Source organism: Aythya fuligula, chromosome 10 (assembly GCF_009819795.1).
Source record: "Aythya fuligula isolate bAytFul2 chromosome 10, bAytFul2.pri, whole genome shotgun sequence".
NCBI lineage: Eukaryota > Metazoa > Chordata > Aves > Anseriformes > Anatidae > Aythya > Aythya fuligula.
Genome location: NC_045568.1, coordinates 6,814,294 through 6,832,336, shown reverse-complemented (window position 1 = coordinate 6,832,336; position 18,043 = coordinate 6,814,294). Strand labels below are relative to the sequence as shown.

Genomic DNA, 18,043 nt, shown 5'->3' with positions numbered 1-18,043 from the left:
GTGCCCCAGGGTGCGGAGAAGGCTGGCAGGGGCCAGGGGAGGGGAGCGGGGCCCCTGCCCCTGCCCCTGCCCCTGCCCCTGTCCTGGCCCCTGCCCCTGCCCCGGCCCCTGCCCCTGCCCCTGCCCCTGCCCCTGCCCCTGCCCCTGCCCCGGCCCCTGCCCCTGCCCCTGCCCCTGCCCCTGCCCCTGTCCTGGCCCCTGCCCCTGCCCCTGCCCCTGCCCCTGCCCCTGTCCCTGCCCCTGCCCCTGCCCGACGCAGACGCAGACGCAGACGGGCAAGCGAGGAACTCACGGCCAGGGCCAGGACGCGCGGGTGGTCCTTGGTGGAGGTGGATGTCTTGCAGCCAGACTGGTTCATGAGGATGCGGAGCAGCTCCCGCAGCACCCTCTCTGTGCCTGGGGGCTCAGACACCGTCGCCCTCCACATGGTGACGGCGACGCTGCGGGACCCCCGGGCTGTCAGCAGGGCCGCCCCCGGCCCCCGGCCCGGCTGACGGCTTTGGGGGTGTGCGAGAGGAGCCCTGCTGGGCCCCGTACCTGGTGCAGGTCGGCGAGCACTGCAGCAGGCTGGCAACCGTCTCCCTGGGGCGCTTGCTGGCCAGCAGCAGCAGGGCCCTGTCCAGGCTCTGAAGGGCCAGCGCGGCTCTGACGGACGGCAGGCTTCTGTAGATGGCCCACACGATGTGGAGCACCTGCCGGGGGGACACGGCTGAGACCGGGCCGGCACCAGGGCAGGAGCTCTGGAGGCTGGAGCCGTGGCCGTGGCCGGGGGTGCTGGCGGGCACCCACCTGTCCCGAATGGAAGTCGGTCTCTGCCACCAGCACGTCCACCATGTGGGCAGCCAGCTCGGTGCTGTGGGGACTCGGGGCTCTCATGCTCTCGACGGCGGCGAGGAAGACGCCCAGGCGCTCCGAGGGCTGCAGGTACTTCATGAAGATCTGTGGGAGGAAGGGCAGCACGTCAGCCACCCCGAGGGCTGCGACGGCCCCGCTCAGCCCTGCTGCTCCCAGCGCCCCAGGAGAGCTGGGAGCAGGGGCTGGGCGACGGCTGGGGTGCGGCCGCGTGCGGGCCCCGTGGGGACTGGGCTTTGTCGGGGACGGCGCCGGTCCTCTTGCTGACGTCGCAGGGCCGGGCTCTCCTCCGGGGCTCGGGGCTCGGGGCTCGGGGCTCGGGGCTGGCGCTTCTCACCATGAGCATCCTGTTGCTGTTGCTGTCTTCGGAGAGCCGCAAGGACAGCCGAGCTCGCCAGCTCTGCCAGCCCTGCGGCTGCTCGGCATCCTGGTCCCACAGCCTTGTGCCTGGAGAAAAGCGGACACAGGGTCTGTCGGCGGGGGGGCTGGGGACCTGGCAGTGGCAGCCGGGGGCTCGGGCACAAGCCTCCCTGGCAGGAAGGGGGCATGCCAGAGCAGAGCCGGGGGCAGCGCGGCCAGGGAGGGCCCGGGCTCTCGCGCTCAGGACAGGGGGAACGGCTCGTCAGCCCGCGGCAAGGCAGCCGGGCTCGCTCGCTCGCTCGGGTCTCTCCTGCTGAGGAGAGGGGCCCAGGCGGCCTGGTGCTGGCCTGGCTGTGCCGGCGTGCCCGTGTGTGGAGGGACCCGGCCCGACGCGGCTCCTCTCACTTCTTTGCTGCGTGATGAAGAGGCAGAGGTGGCGCACAGCCTCCGCTGCCTCGTGGCTTTTTCCCTCGTTCTCGCAGGTGCAGCACAGGAGGAGGTACCCCACCAGCCTCCCCAGCATGGCGAAGCGGTGCTTCTCGGGGTGATGATGCCTCAGCACTGTGGCTCCTGCTTTGCAGGAGCTGACCTGGGGAGAGAGGCAGCGCGGGACCACGGCTGAGCGGGGCGGCAGGGCCCCAGCCCCAGCCCCGGCTCTGCGCAAGCCTGGAGGTGGGGAGAGCCGCGGCCGTGGAGCGAGGCCGGGGGCGCCGGGGCTGCCTGCAGCAGGGGCTCCCTACCTGGGGCAAGGAGCAGCTGGTGAGGAAGGCGGCCAGCCTGGCGATCCGCGCCATGGCCCTCTCCTCCACGGCCTCCGGCTGCTGCTGGGTGAAGGGCAGCAGGAGCTGGGGGGAGAAAAGCTGCTGGTGTGCCCGCAGCACGGGGCACTGCTCCTTCCCGTTGTCCCCCCGGACAGGGTGTCCCCCAGGCGGGTGGCCGTGTCCCCGTCCTGCTGAAGCCCAGCCTTTGCCCAGCCCCACCTTCAAGATGTTCTGCAGCTCCAGGAGGCCGCGGGCGCCGGCGCTGCTCACCAGCGCCTGCAGCAGCCTGTCCAGGGCTTCCACGGTCTGCAAAGAGGAGGCCAGGGCTCGGGGCGCCCGAACGCGGAGCAGTGGCAGCCCCAGAGCCCGGCCCGTGCATACGCTGGAGTAGAGAGACGTGTCCGTGTCCGTGTCCGTCCCGTCCTCGTGGCCAGGGAGGTGGAAGACCCTGCAGAAGCAGGCGTGCAGGAGGCCGTCGGTCATGTCCTGCGGCAGCAGCCGTGCTGTGCTGCAAGGGGAGGGGGGCAGAGGTGAGGAACGCCCCCTGTGCGGCACCCTGTGCCCCACTCGGGGCCCCTGGCCGGGAGTGGCGGCCAAGCCCGCGCTGGCCCAGGTACCTCATGGCGGCGATGGCGAGCATGGCTTTCTGCCGCACCTCCGTGTCCAGGCGGTCGCTGGGCTCCTCCTGCAGCAGCGCCTGCAGGGCACAGCGCGACGGATGGCACAGGGCAGCGTCCCCTGGCCAGCGAGCGGCTCCAGGGGCTGGCCTACAGCCTCCAGGATGGCTGCCCCGTCCCAGACGGCTCCCGGGGCTCCCCGCTGGCCCCTGCAGCGGGAAGGGCCGTGCCCAGCACCCGGCCAGAGGGCAGGGCGTCCCCTCACCTCGATGCTCTGCGCCACCTCCAGCTGGCAGAAATACAGCGCGTCCCACGTGCGGGGGTCCGCGACGGCGGCTTGGCAGGCGTCGCAGACGGAGGCCAGAAACCTCAGCTTCTGCGCCTCTCGCTGAGCCGCGCAGGGGAGAGACGAGCGAGCGGGTCAGGGGAGCCCAGCAGGGGCTGCCCGCAGGAGGCCAGCAGCCGCGGCACAAAAGCGAGCGAGCGAGCGAGCGGTACCTTGGGTCTGCGGCTGCAGCAAGCGCGGAGGAAGCTCAGGGCGTCCTCTTGCTCCTGATGCGCCACGGCCGAGGCAGAAGGGCCCACGCCGGAGCCAGAGGGCGCCTGCAGTGGCTGCACCTCGGTCTCCTCACAGGGCTGCGGCTGGGGCCTGGAGGCCGGGGAGGCCCCAGCCTCCTCCAGCCAGGCCGCTCGCGGGGAGCAGGGGGGTCTCCCCGACATCCTGCCGGGAGCGCTCAGGAGGGAATGTGGCTCCTGCTCCTGTCGCGGGGGAGGGAGGGAGGGAGGGATGCCACAAAGTGCCAGCGCTGCCACCGGCCCCAGGCCCCCTCCTCTTGCCCGCGGGTGGCCCCAGAGCCCCGCGGGGGTCCTGTCCCCAGGGGCCTGCAGACGCCAGCCCCTGTCCTGGAGGGAGGTCCCCCTGCCCGGGGCTGCCCCCAGCCCCACTGCCGACCCAGGCCCCTTGGGGCCGGCCCCGCTGCGCAGCCCTGGCAGCGCTGCCCCACCTGCTCCTCAGCCCTGGCTCCTGCGCTGGCTTTCTGGGGCAAGGTGCCCACGCTTTGTGCCTTTGCTTCGCACCTGGAGCACCTGGGAGCACTCCAAGCCGTCGCTGCTGCACGGAACCAGGTCCGTTGTGTCCGTTGGGACGGGACCCGCCCCAGAGCCCCCGCCCCAGAGGCCCTGCTCCCGGTTCCGGAGACGCTGCCTGGGCCCTGCAGTGGGCAGACGAAATGAGAATAACATCGGGGACCCTAAACACGGGGAACTGTTCCTTGGAAGTGGCCGCCTGGTCCACGACATTGACGTGGAAGCAAGAAAAAGCCACTAACAAGGAGGGGTTATCCTTTCAAACAAGGCTTTGGAGCCCCACGAAGAGGCTTTTGCCCTAACATGTGATGCTGAGGTCTGAAAAAAATGCCTGCATCCAAAAACGGAGGGTGTAGGTGATAAAGGCGGCTTTGGATCCCAGCTATAGGCTGTCTTAGTGATGAAAACGTCCTGAAAGCTGGGTGCTTAAGAACAAGGCTGTGGTCTCTAAAGAGGAGCCTTGGTGCCATGCCTGTATGCTTCTCAGCTGCAAAGAAAGGGTGATAAGAAGGTTTTGGATCCGCAAAAGATTCTCTTAGCCCTGAAGAGAAGGGGTTATAGGGTGAAAATGAGGCATTTGGCCCTAAAAATTTTGGCTTTGTTTCCTCAGAAATGGGCTTTTCTGTGCGCCAGAGCATCGCAAAGTCTCTGCTGGCTACTGGCAGGTGGTCACAGGTTTGGTGGCTCCAATGGGGCCACATGGGGCTGAATGGATGCTGGGGGAAACTGCTCTCCAGTAAGAAACTGCTCTTTCAGCCTGCAGAAAGACAGCCAGGCTGGGTCAGGTTTCTAGTCAGAGGACTAGTTAAATACGACAGAACCTCTGAGTTCTCTGGAGGAAGAGGTTCTGGCAGAACCTCTTCCTCCAGCTTTCCTGCTTCTTTCGCGCTGTTTGGCTGCCTGTTCTTTGTCTCCTTGTCCTGGCCAGCCTGCTGTCCGGCGCCCTGTGGGCTGGACACACAGCTCTCTGTCTCCTCAGGCGTTTCCTTAGAGCATCAACAAGTCCTGAGCCCTGCGGGTTGGATGGCTGAGAGAGGGAGTTAGGGGTATACAATAAATCATTAGCCACTAAAAAGGAGGAATTATCCTTTCAAACAAGGCTTTAGAGTCCAAGGAAGAGGCTTTCTGCCCTAATATGCGATGCTGGGGCCAAAAAATGTCAGGGCAGCGCGGCCCGCCCTCCAGTCTCTGCTTCCTCAAAATGGATGTTTGGACCCTAAAATTCAGGCCTCGGCTCCTAGCATGAAGATTGGGAATTTGAAAGCAGGGGTCTTACTCTCACATAAGGCTTTGCCATCTAAGAAGGACGCGTTGCATCTTATAATAAAATTGTGGACCCTTTGCAGTTCTCCTGCAAAGCCCTGAGAGGTACACAGCTCTCTTGATAGCACTGGGGCATCCTGGAAAAGAGCCAGGGAGAGTCCCTGCCTCCAGCTCACCCCAGAGCAGAGCTGAGAGCAGGGCACCTGCTTTTGGAAATACCTCCTTGGTCCTGTGGTCTTCCTGGAGTCATATAAATGGGAAAACCTTCCCCGCCTGCTGCTCGTTAACCCCGTGGAAGAAGCAGCTGTACAGCGGAGTGCCCTGGGCTGTCACCTCCTGCTGCAGCCCTCAGCCCCGCACCCTGTCCGTTTATGACTCCATGGCTGGGGCTGACTCCACACTGGGGTCGCTGTGTCCGTGGAAGCCTTGGCAAGTTCCTGCAAGCTTGTCCAGGGAAACTTCTCTCCCATTATTTGGCTGACGATTTCTAAACCTCTGTGGCTCCAGTTCCAGCCGTACATTGGCTTCTTCTGTCTCTTTTGTGGTTCTTCAATTTTCTCCTAATGCTTTACAGAATTCTGGTTGCTACACAGTGTTTCCAGGCTCAGCCATCTGTAACAATCCTCCACCATGGCTGTGTGCAGTTTGGCTGCAGCACAGATGCTTTGCTGATTATTTTGCCTTTTATTTATTTATTTATTTATTTATTTATTTATTTATTTATTCACAGTCATTTTGGATGCTTGGAAATAAACTGAATTAAAGATTTTACTAATACCTTCCCCCTTCCTCATGCCAATTAACTTCAGTAATCTTTTGCCAAATCAGCCTTTGCATGGTCTAGACCAGGGTGCAGACAACAACACAAACTGCATTGAAGCGTGGAGCTTGGCTTACTCCCCACTTTTGCTCTCCCCAGTGTCACATAGAGGAGGAAGGTGGGCAGAGAGAACCAAGGGAGTGGCTCAGGAGGCCAAGCCCAAGTCAGAGAGGGTTTATCTGAGCACCTTAAATGTGGGTATTGTGTCATTGCACAGCGTGAGGGAGGGGAAATCTCAGGGGCTACTTCTTCGGCCAGAACACAGGGAATAGGAAGGATCCGAGTCCTGCCCTCCCACATGCTACACATGTCCCAGTCCCTGGACTATTAAATACAACACAGCCATCTGCTGTTTCATAATCCTTTGGTAGTATCTGAAAGGGAACGCTGTACGGTTCCCAGGCATCTTCTAAGATGAATATTGTCACCTCAGCTGCTTTTCTGATCTGTGAGCAGCAGCTTTCCAAGCTGATTGACCATTTTATTGAATTCATCATTGTTCCCTTCGTCCTGCCCATGGTCTGTGTGTTCAGGCTGCGTTGCATGCCAGCTTGGAAGGTCTTTCACCTGCTTGGGCTCCAGGTGTGCAGAGGAAAGAATAGCATATTAATATCCCATCCCATTTTACGCATCAGGGCATTTGTGCACACAGGCAGCCTTGAGATTATCTTCTTCACACGTACAAGTCCATGATTTTCCCACTTAAACACCGAGTGAGAAGGCAGGAATAACTGTGTCGTGAAGATCCCTTCCCAAAGACAGGGCATGCAGGGATGATAGAGCATAATGAATTGTAAATTTTAAGCACAATCTCCGCCCTTAATATGATTACATTCATCTTCAACTCTACCGGTGTTTTAGAAAGAAGTTTTGGCATCACAAGAAATATGACTAGCATCTGCTGGCAGTAAAACAGGGAAGACCATGAGAGCTGCAGCAAAGTGTACGTGCAAATCAGATGTTATGGCTTGCACTTAGTTGTAAGGGGCTCCAAAGGCAGCATGCACAGGGCTCAGGGAAACCCTTAAATCAAAGAATCTGCAGTGGCTGCAGGTGCTGTAATGAACAAAATTTCTCCCGCACAAAGAAAAGAAGAGAGTGGAGAACATACAAAAAAAAAAAAAAAAAAAAAAAAAAAAAAAAAAAAACAAAGGAAAAGTTGGCCATTCTATTTTATGGCTGCAGATTAGTAAGTAAACCCTAACTGAGTCTACAGGATGAAGAAGCAAGTGTAAGTCTTAGCAGCAGCAATGTGCTAATGTGTCTGTCCAAGACTCGATAACCTGCAAATATTTCTGCCTGTTTCATCACCACATGAAATAGAGAAATCATTTATTACTAGCCATTCAATTGCACGTATCCTTCCTCTGCCCCAACAAAACGCCTTTTGCCATCCCCATCTGCGACAAAAAATTGATTAAGTTGTGAAGCAAGCGATACAGAAAGGGTTCACTGAGCTCAGACAGGGTTCAGTGGTCCTGGTTGGTCTGTAGCTGTCCTGCACGCACGTCCCATTGAAAACCATGGGCAAAATGGACAAACCGAAGGTGGAGGCCAACAAGCTCTGCCCCAGGGGGAGGAACAAACCCTGGACAGGGCAGTGTCCCAAGCAGGAGAACCACACATAAGTGGGGGCCCCAAATGAGGCTCATCAGGGCCACTGGGGCTCATTAGGGCCCTGACATTCGCAGCCCAGCACAAGGACAGGGTTATCACAGGCAGGAAGATCCCTGGCATGGAGCACCATCAGAATTAATTCCCCAGGAGAAAGCTCCCTGGAGCAATGGGAAGGAGGCTTTGGCAGAAGAGTGGTGGTGGAAACCCATTCCTCCTGGGCATGGATCGTGTCATTTTCTCTGCCCCACAGCTAATGAAAGGGACTTTGGGGGTTTGGGGGCTGTGGTGGAGGTGGCCGTCATTTGGCTCACCTTGTTGCACCTGCTGCAACCAGCTGGCTGGGAAGGAGGGCTCAAAAGGAGAGAGCTGGGAATGTGGAGGGGTTTGGTTTCTCAGGCTGGGCCTGGAAGCATGCAAGCAAGAATATGGTAATGCCTCCTTTTAGCCTGCATTTTGTTTGCTTAATGCTCAATTTCTGTGCTATGTACATATCGTACTGGTAAAGCAGTGAAATCAGAAAGCTGTGTACCTTCCAGGTTTCTGTAGGGCTTGCTGGGAATTTGCTAATGCTTTTTGCAGGTAATTCAGTGATGTAGCTACCTGTGCTGGAGCTTTGCCCGTGTCTAGGGGATGTCTGGGCTTTGTGTGCTCTGTAGGCAGGTTTACTGATGAACTCATAGCCCCTGCAGTGGGTGGCTAAGCAGCATGAGCCCTGATTTAGCCAGGCACCCTGCTGCAAGGACTGCCAGGAGGAGCTGTGTGACCTCTCCTGATAGAGTGTTGCCTTGCATTAGTTCTAATTCACTACTTCTGTTTCCTTAAATACACTGCTTTCCTTCTTGTAGGCAAAGCACTCTCTCCTGCCCTCACGCCCTCCTGTTATTACTCTGTGTATTATTGTAGCTTTGTTATTCCTTTTCCTGACCTGAAGCTGTAAGCTCCCACTTCTCTCTGGGAGAGGTGGTGCCTCGCTTTACCTTCCTATTGCCTTCTCCAAGTGGCTGCACCCAGTTCTGTCTTGCCCTGTTTGAAAACAGGATGATGAAGGCAAGTAAGCAGTGCTGTGCTGAGCTATGTTACACTGCCTTGATACTGCAATCCTCCCCAGAGCAGCTCACCACAGGTTAAGAAAAATGCTGACTCTCCAGGCAAAGAGATCATTGCTTGGAAATGCTACCGAATCTTTCCTCGACTGGTCTAGTTCAGTGCCTGGGATGTGGAGTTTAAGTTGTTTCAGGTAATGAGGGTTATGTTTAACTTTGTAACAAAACTCCCTGGCTCCTGTTCTGCAGTGTTCTTAGCTCCTTCTAGTGGGGAAAGGGGAAGGCTGCAGACTGACCATTGAGGTGCAAGGGAAATCCAAGCTGAACGTTAGGATGCTTGCTAAACGTCCACGAGCTGAACTACTACAACTTCACCTGACCCCTCTGTGAGGGGAGGCTCCCCTGTAACTCCTTGACCAAGTCCCTGAGCACAAAGCTTCACGTAACTGATGCTGCCAGTGTGCTGATCTCTGCGTAGATTTGCTTCCCTCTGCGTAGCTGTTTGAGTCCTTTTCCCAGGAAGGGAACGGCTTAGCAGCACCTCGGGGTTTCCCTTCCTGTAGCCTGGATGTGCTTGCCCTGAGTGAGGGAACAGCTGGGGTGCTGGGTGGGGGGGAGGCAAAGGAAACTCTGGATGTCATCATCCAGAGTGAGCCCCAAATAAAGAAATGGGAAACTCAGAGGCAAGTCAAGGCACCTGGAAAAGGAGGCCTTTGTGCAGGTAGTGTAACTGAGGCAATGCAGGCTCTGCCAAGCAGGAGGACAGTGGCGTGGCATGGAGCACTGTTGGCTGTGGAAGGTCTGCAGCAAGCAGGAGTGGTGATGACATGGCACACTGGTGGCTCTGCCTCCTCCACCTTGGGTAAAACAACACGGGTCAGACCCAGCAACTGGAAAACAAGGGTCAAAGCAAGGGCATGCTCACCAGTGGCAGGAGTTATGCTGCAGCAGTTGTAATGCTGTCACTAGAGTATCTGAGAAACAGTTGCTGAGATTTATTGTCCCATCAAAGCTAACACACTTGTGCCAGTGACGAGGTTGGTGATTTATTAATTGTGTCCTCATGTGAGGACTCCCAGCAGAGTTGTAGAATGAAATTCAAAGCTGCAACTCTGTGTCCCCAGACTGCACGTTGATGGTGTTCACTTTGTTTCCAAGTATCTCATCACATGCTTTCAGTTTGTTGAACTTTGGGGCATAGCTGAGGATGGAAGAATCCAGAATGTCTGTCAATGCATGACAGGGCACTGAAAGGACAGCTTTGTTTCCCAGCTGATGGGGTATGTATTTCTCCCGAGACAGCCTTCAGTGCTCTCACCTGTGACTGTGGTTAGGCTTGGGAGATCTTTGTGTAACTTTCAAGGAAAGGTTTTTGCAAGGACTTTCCCGATGCATTTTGCAGGTTACAGCTTTCAGAGCCCTTATTTGGAGGTGTTTCCCAAATTGTGCTTTGCACCTCTTTAAAAGACCCTGGGGTGGGAAGGGGACACAGAGTAACTACAGCAGTACTGGTCTCCTTTTCATGGCACTGAGCAGCAGGGCAGCAGAGTTACCTGATGGACACCTTCATCTGGATACCAAACCAAGGCCTGACAGCTCTGTGTATTGAGACCTCACTTTGAGATCACAGCTTTGATCAGAAAAGCTGTGAAAGGCAGGGCTTTGAAAGTGCCTTTTCCGAGTAGCTTGAAGCTTCATAAATTGTGCTCTGTTGGACAAGAATGACATAGCCAAGTGCAGAAGTGCTCATGGTTATGAGAGAATCAATTAGGGCATGTTGATGAATAATGTATGTGCAGCTTAGGAGGGATGGATGACATCTGTTTTATTTTTGTACTGTTAATTGAGAGTGATTCTAGGACAGAAAAGCACAAAGAGAAGAAGAGGAGTTTTGGGGGAGACTCTGGTTGGAGCATCAGAAGCTGGATGCTCACCAGAAACACTTCCTGTCCATTAGGCTGTAAAAACCTCAGAAAGAGAAATTGTTCTAATGTCCTCTACAGCTCCTAGTCCATGTAACTGATACTGCCTAGGAACCCCGCTCAGACTGTAAGTGACATGAACGCTTAAATAGAGGTTAAAGCTGCTGCTCCAAATCTGATGGCTTTTCCTGTATTAAGGTAGCTGCTGCCTTGCTCTTCTTGTCCCTTGTGGAAGTTGTGGGTTATTAATCAGCTCTCAGAGAGGGGGCATGCTGCTGTCCTGTACCCACCAGAATTTTGGCTGTGGTGAACAGTCACTGGCCCAGGGAACAACATCAGCTTGTTTGTATGGCACTTCTGGCGATGGCTGATATATGTGTGAAAGGCTGGGAAGGGATTTGGAGGGTTGCATGGACAGCTGCTCTGCTCCAGTTGGGTGGGAACCACTGAACCCACCCAGAAGACTGGCTACTGGAGTGACTGCAGAAGTGACCTTTGCTGGATTGTGCTTGCCAGTGCTGCTGTAGAGCAGCGAGTAGCTGAAGCATGATTTTTTTTTTTTTTTCCTTCTCATAATCATTAAGGTTGGAAAAGACCTCCAAGACCATCTGGTCCAACCATCCCCCTACTACCACTGTCACCCCCTAAGCCATGTCCTAAGCACCATGTCCTTGAACACCCAGAGGGATGGTGACTCCGCTCCCCTGGGCAAGCTCTTCCAAACCCTGACTGCTCTTTCTGAGAAATGTCTCTTGATTTCCAAACTAAACTTCCCCTGGTTGAGGCCATTCCCTCTAGTTACCTGTGAGAGGAGGCTGACCCACAGCTTCCTTTCAGGTACCTGTAGAGAGCAATGAGGTCTCCCCTGAGCCTCCTCTTCTCCAGACTAAACACCCCCAGTGCCCTCAGCCGCTCCCCACAGGACTTGTGTCCCAGGCCCTTCACCAGCTTTGCAGCCCTTCTCTGGACATGCTCCAGGGCCTCGATGTCCTTCTTGTAGTGAGGGGCCCAAAGCTGAACACCGCACTTGATGTGTGGCCTCACCAGAGCACAGGGGGACGATCACCTCCCTGGTGTGCTGGCTGCACTACTCCTGACACAACCAGGATGCTGTTGGCCCCCTGTGCACACTGCTGGCTCATGTCCAGGTGAGCATCAACCAGCACCCCCAGAGCCTGTTCACAGGATCCAGCTTTCCAGCCACAGCTTTCCAGCCACTCTGCCCCAAACCTGTAGCACTGCATGGGGTTGTTGTGGCCAAAGTGCAGGACCCGGCACTTGGCCTTGTTGAACCTCATCCCATTGCTCTCTGCCCATCGACCCATCCTGTCCAGGTCCCTCTGCGGGGCCTTCCCACCCTCTGGCAGATCAATGCTTCCCCCCAACCTGGTGTCACCTGCAAACTCACTGAGAGTGCACTCCATTCCTTCATCCAAATCATATGTAAAGATATTAAAGAGGACGGGCCCCAACACCAACCCCTGGAGAACACCCCTGGTGACCGGTCACCAGCTGGATTTCACTCTGTTCACCACCACTCTCTGGGCCCGGCCATGCAGCCAGTTTTTAACCCAGCACAGAGTGTACCTGTGCAAGCCATGGGCTGCCAGCTTCTCCAGGAGAATGCTGTGGGAGACCGTGTCAAAGACCTTGCTGAAGGGTAGATAGACTATGTCAACAGCCTTTCCCTTGTCCCCCATCAGGTCACCCAGTCATAGAAGGTGATGAGGTTGCTCAGAAACCTTGCCTGTTCCAAGGTTTATTTCTGCTCCTTGTCCCAGACTTCCAGGTTGGGAGGCTGAGTACTCCAGGTTTAAGTGGTCTGGGTTGTAAAGACATGCAAAGAAGTCATTGAGAGCCTCATCCTTTTCCTTATCCTCAGTAGTTATGTTGCAGTGTAGAATGAAAGCCAACAGGAACTCCTCACAGTTCTCTTGGTGGGTTTCTGTGCTTGCTTTACCTTGTACTTCTCTGCCTCTCTGAGGCCTCTGCCTTCATCTGGAGGTCTCTGTATGATGGGTTGGAGCCGTGAAAAATTCTGTAGTCTTCATGTCAGGTTCAACACAAAAAGGTCCCATGGAGGACTGGGTATTTAGGCAGGCGGGAGGGTGAAGGGCCTGGTATCTCATGCCTTTGAAGGATACCCAGGGATGTGCTGTGTGAGATCTTTGAGCCTCCTGGCCACTGGTGTTAGTCCTTTGACTCTGGATCAGCTACGGCTTTCCTGAAATACGGGGACCTGCCGAGAGGCTGAGCTATGTGGGTTGTACCCAGGCTGCCACCACAAACCCAAACTGAGGTTATCAGTCACTTTATTTTTTAATATTCTGGCTGTTTGAGTGCCAGCCTGGGGGGCCAGGCAGGAGGTTCCTCTGCTGCTCTTGGGTCATTTCACCAAAAGCAAACGCGGGGCTCCCACCGCTGCGCAGGGAGCTCTGGGGGCAGCGGCGTCGTTCTGCGGGCAGGGGGCTCTAACGCCTGGCTGGGCTTAATTACCTCAATTAGCAGCACCACTGAGGGGAAGGGAGGGAGGGGGGGGGGGGAACCTTTCTCCGCCCTGCGGAACCTTTGAGGCGGAGGCGCCTGTTGCTGCCCGGGGGAGCCGCGGCTGCTCCGGCGGGGGGGGTGCGGGGCCGGCCGCTGGCTGAGGCGGCCCCGAGCGGCGGCTGAGGGCCGAGGCCGGCAACGGGGGCGGCCGCCGGCAGCCGGGGCCCGCAGCCTCCCTTCCCCCGGCCCCCCGCCGAGGTGAGAGGAGCCCCGGCAACGGGGAAAGGTCCCGGGGGCCGAAAGAGGGCGGCGGGGAGCGGGGGGGGGGGGAACCGGCGGGAGGCCGCGGCCCCGCCCCGGAGGGTGTGGGGGGGGCTCCGGGCTGCGGGCCCCGGGTTGAGGGGGGGAGAGGGGGGCGCGGCCCCGGGGGGGGGGGGGGGGGGGAGCGGGGCTGGAGGCCGCCGGGGCCGGGCTGGGGCCTAAGCTGGGGGCTGGGGGCTGAGGGGGGCCTGGGGCGGAGAGCAGCGGGTGGATGGAGGGGCCCGGGCGGTGCTCGGAGCCGCTTTGGGGTTGGTTTTGGGGTTTTTGGGGTTGAGTTGTGGTGGCTGGCGGGGTGTGCAGGGTGGCACCGGGTTCCCCTCCCGCTCCTTCACGGCTTTGTGCGAGGTCGGGGCTGGGAGAAGTTGTCAGCGTGTCACGGCGGTGTATGTGCAGGTGTGGGGTCTTTATTCCTAAAAAAAAAAAAACGACAACAAAGCTAAAAGATCCGAGCTCTTTTCCCTCTTCTTTATGCGAATGAGGTGGTGATGATCACATCTCATTGTGTTTTTAAACTTTGTCAACGTCGGGTGGTTTTTTGGGCAGTCACCCCAGCGTTGTGCCTCGTGAACAATCCCTTAGCCCCTAAGCGATCCCCACAGAAGCTTCTGCTTCCGTTCAAGGTGTTTCTGCTGCCTGGCCAAAAGTTGTAATCCCCAGCCCCTCCCCGGCTTGGAGCGATGGACCGACCTCTGTCCGCTTCGATGTGAGATCAGTTGGTTCAGAATAAACAGCCTTTGTTTTGCTTTGGTACGTCTGCTCCAGGGGCGGTAGCATCCAGCAGAGGGATGAAAACAAAACAGCCCGCCTGGACCGCTGCTGGTGCTCCTGCTGGAAGCTCCACCGTGGCCTGGCTTTGTCAGCACGGCTCCTTTTCCAGGTGTGAGGCTGCACCTCTGGAACACGCGGAGTGAACAGCGCAGCCTTGTATCCTGTGATCTGAACAGCATCAGGGTGTAGGGCTTGGTCAGCAATGGTACATGCTGAATGTGAAATTTCCAAGAAAATTCAGTCCCTGATTTAAGGGACAGCTGTTGTGGGTGCAGCGTGTGATCTTTTCTAGGCTGGCACTGCCTTGGACTGAATACCACCTTTTTTCCCCTGAAAAAGGTTGACTCTTTAGCCACTGTGTTCCCCTTGTACTACAGCTGGGTCATTGGTAACTTCTTCATCCCTGAAATCTCCTGACACTCTGAAATTCCCATTCTGGTACTGGGGAGTAGTTCAGATCCTGAGCACTACTGTGTGTCCTGCACATCACGCGCTCTTTTCAGGAGGAGAACCAAACAATGTTTGCTGCCTCATCTCGGTAGTGGATGCATTTTAGTGAAGATTTGAGAGGTGTAGCCTGACATAAAAAACTGTAACAGGTTGTTATCGTGTTCTCTGGAATCGAAATCGGTGTCATGGGGTAATTCAGGTTGGGAACTGCCGCAGGAGGTGTTTGGTCCAGCCTGTTGCTCAAAGCCGTGTCAGCACCCAGTTCAGAGCAGGACTTTGTTCACTCACATCGGAAGCCCTCCAAAGCCAACAATTCACCAGTCCCTGGGCCCCTGCTGCGGGGCTTGACCTGTCCTCCCGGGGAGAAGCCTCTCCTGTGGGTCAGGTCACAACCTCTGCTCTTGCAGTTTACAACCTCTGGGCTTAAACAACCTCCCTTCGTGTGGCAAGTGTGGCAGCCTCCCTCTGAACTCTCTCAGTTTTGTGTCTTTCATGTGCTGGGGGTGTCCAAAAAAGCACGCGTTGTGCTTCAGGTGGCTCTCAGGAGTGCCGAGGGGAAGGAAGGAGTCGCTTCTCTCGGTCGGGCCATGCTCCTGCTGCTGGGGCCCGGCGTGCTGTTAGCCTGCATCGCTGCCAGGGTGCACTGCTGACTCACGTTTAGCGTTCTGTCCTCCATCTGTGACCCTCCGTGTGCACACACAGGCTGTGTGTGTGTGTGTGTGTGTGTGTGCACGTGCTGCAGCCTTCCCTTCTCCTCCCGCCACGCAGCTCCAAAGAGGTGGGACTGGGTTACCAGGGCAAGGGGGGAGCGGTGCTGGAGTGGGATCTTCCCAGGAGGACTGAGGTGCATCTTGTTTGATCCGAAGCAAAACCAGAATATAAGAACATAACAAAGCATGGGGTGTTTTCCAGTTTGTTGTTCATAGGTGCAAGGTAAATGGGACAGTTGCAGTGTTTTTAACTGCACTTAGTGGCAGCAAAATCATCCTGCTGTCATTCCTTTGAGCTTGTTTGTGAAAGCATCTGGGCGGTAGTACTCTGTAGGAGAAATATCTGCACCAAAGTTTCATAGTTTAAACCTTCGGTGAGTTCAGTCCCTGCAGCAAAGTACCATTTGATGTATTCTTGGATACTTGGTACAGAAATAGAGATCTGTGTTTACTGTTTATGCAAAACAATCCCTACTTAATGTTTTCCTGATTGGCAAGTATGTCAAGTTAATTACAGCTAGGGTTGTTTCAGAGAGTTCTCACTGCAAAACAGGAATTTACTGTGCTTAAGCAGCATTTTTAGCCATAGAAAAACAAAAGGCTATGTAGAGATGTGTTTTCTTTTCCAAATCGGTGTTCTCTTAAGTATTAAACAGGAATATTTAGGCTTATGCTTGTAGGATACCTCGTGTAGGATCTGATGTTTGGGTACTCTGAAACTCTGAAAGTCTCATTTCTTGCTAACTTTTGAAAACTTTGCATTTACATTCTGGGCTTTTGTGCTTATCAAGAAACAGAATCTTGAAGAGGAATGATAAAGTAACACCATTCCTCGTGTGAGAAAGGGGAAGCATTACTTGACGAAATCCTTTGTCATTGCGTGCTGTGAGAGGGGAGAAGGGGAATTGGAAGTAGCTGTTGGAGGCCAAAATTGTTGAAGAGGCAACTTGTGAAGCTGGCTGGGCTTCTGAGAGTGTGGTGCAGTTGGGTTCTGGTTTAGCCATCTTTAATCTTTTAAGCAGCCTAGCTGCAGACTTCTTGTTCTAAGTAACATTCAGAAAGTTACTGATCAATATTTCATACGTGGTAGCCAGCAAATGCTAAGTGCTCGCATCTGTTAGCAGACTGAGCGTGGCTGAAGTTGAAACAAGCTTCGGAAAAAAGGCATGGAAAATAAGTTCTTCAGCCGTGCAGGTGTAAAACCCAGAGAACTGACTTGAAAAATTCCTCAAAGCATAAAAAATAGGTCTTTTGAACTTCTTGGAGGCCAGGCAAACTTGGTGCTGTGTCTGAAGCCAAAAGGCAGCATGTCAGCCAGTCCTGCAAGCGAGACCGATGCGGCGCTGCTGTAATCTCAGGGCAGCTGTGGTCGTTTCAATTTTGTTCTTGCTCAGTCAGTGTGAATGCTGGGCTTGGGGTCAGCCTGACACCTCCAAAAGCCTTGTGGCATATCGAAGGCAAGATGAATTCTCTCAAAGAAAAAAAAAAAAAAAAGGGAGGCGAGTATCACAGCACTTCGGTGTAACGGCCGCGCTGTCCGTGTGCTCGCTTCAGTGGGCGAGTGGTTGCGGTGACTGGGAGCGCTTTGTGGTGGCCTTTCAGCGTGCCCTAGGGTTACTGTTCTAGAGGGGTGTCGGCGAATTTGAAGGTGAATGAATCAACCTGGGTGTTAGGGATTTATTCAAACATCAGCAAAGACCTGAAGGCTGCCATGCGCCTGTCCAGAGGATGCATTGAATCTGTGCCTGAGCGGAGGCCTCCCGGACAGCTTGCTGACCCGAGATACCATTGAAGGCTGCAGAAATATTAAGGAGAGGACTTAGCCAGCTGCTTCAAAAGGAATCTGGAGAAATCTCAGACTTTGGTTTGCAGTACAAACAGCGTTCGTACCGCGGAGTAGCATCAGCTACGGTCCGAAAGCCCAGGAACTTGAGCACTTCTTGGACACCTCCCTGGAAAGGAGGCTGAGGTGAGCGGTGTCTGGCTGGTGCAGCTTTGCCCGACTGCAGGCCTGCCCGGGGCTGTCCAGGTGGCAGCCTGAGCAGATGCCACGTGCTGGCATGGAACACCTCCAGCTGCTGTACGAGGGCTGCAGCCAGGGGCTAAGCGTGCTGGAGGGCTTCTGCTGGCAGAGGAGCAGAAAAATCAACGCTGGAATACCTGAATGTATAGCCAACATGCTTTCTGTGTCCCAGATGCATCCAAACTTGTGCTGAGCACGAGGAGGACTTTGATCAAGGCCTAATGTGCACAACAACACTTTACATAACAAGGGAGCCTTAAGAGAGGCATTAAACTTATAAAAGCAATTAAAGAGGCTCTGTGGTGATTTGGCAGATAACAAGCAGACATTACTCTGGCATTCTCTGCGGAAAGCTCGCTTGATCTAATTAACAAAGAGCCAGGGCTGTGCAAGGGCAGAATTGATGAACAGAAACTGCAGATCCCTTCTGCTGCTCAGCCAGTGTGGGCGATCGAGTACAAAGAGCCTGTAGGACCAGCACGGTCTGGGAAGGAGTTCAAGCATGGAGATCCCATGGAGATCTTCTATGTTCTTCCTTTGGCAGTGGAAACTTTTTTTTTCCTCTTGAGATTTTGCTTGTGAAGAAAGCTTGTCCTGCCTATCAGAATGCTGGAAATAATGGTTTAGAGACATAACTCATTAAACACTTCCCCATGGCTCTTAAACTCAGTTTTGTCCAGCACTTCAGCATCAATTAAGTGTAAATTGTTAGATTTGGAGTTGTTCAATCTGGAATAACCAGGTTGTAGAAGTGTATCACTTTCACATGAGTTGCTCCAGGTCTGTGTGGCACCCAAATGTTAACAGAAAAAACAAAACCCCTGATTCTGAGAGAGGCTGGCAAGGAGGCTGGAGGTGCTCACGGGGTGCTCAGTCTGCTTAGAGAACGGGGCAGTGCTCAGAAGGGAGTCGATTGATGGCTGGCTGGGAGGATTTAGTCAAA

At 55.4% G+C, this 18,043-nt stretch overlaps 1 protein-coding gene across 2 annotated transcripts in view; it reads left to right on the top strand.

The window, feature by feature from the left end:
* Positions 1-13,027: 13,027 nt before the first annotated feature.
* The window catches only part of RAD54L2 (RAD54 like 2), a 55,309-nt gene continuing 50,293 nt past the window's right edge, over positions 13,028-18,043 (top strand). For both annotated transcript variants that reach the window (XM_032194305.1, XM_032194304.1), the window contains exon 1: positions 13,028-13,086. The gene's annotated coding sequence lies outside the window, so the exon portion shown is untranslated. The remainder of the gene's footprint in view (positions 13,087-18,043) is intronic.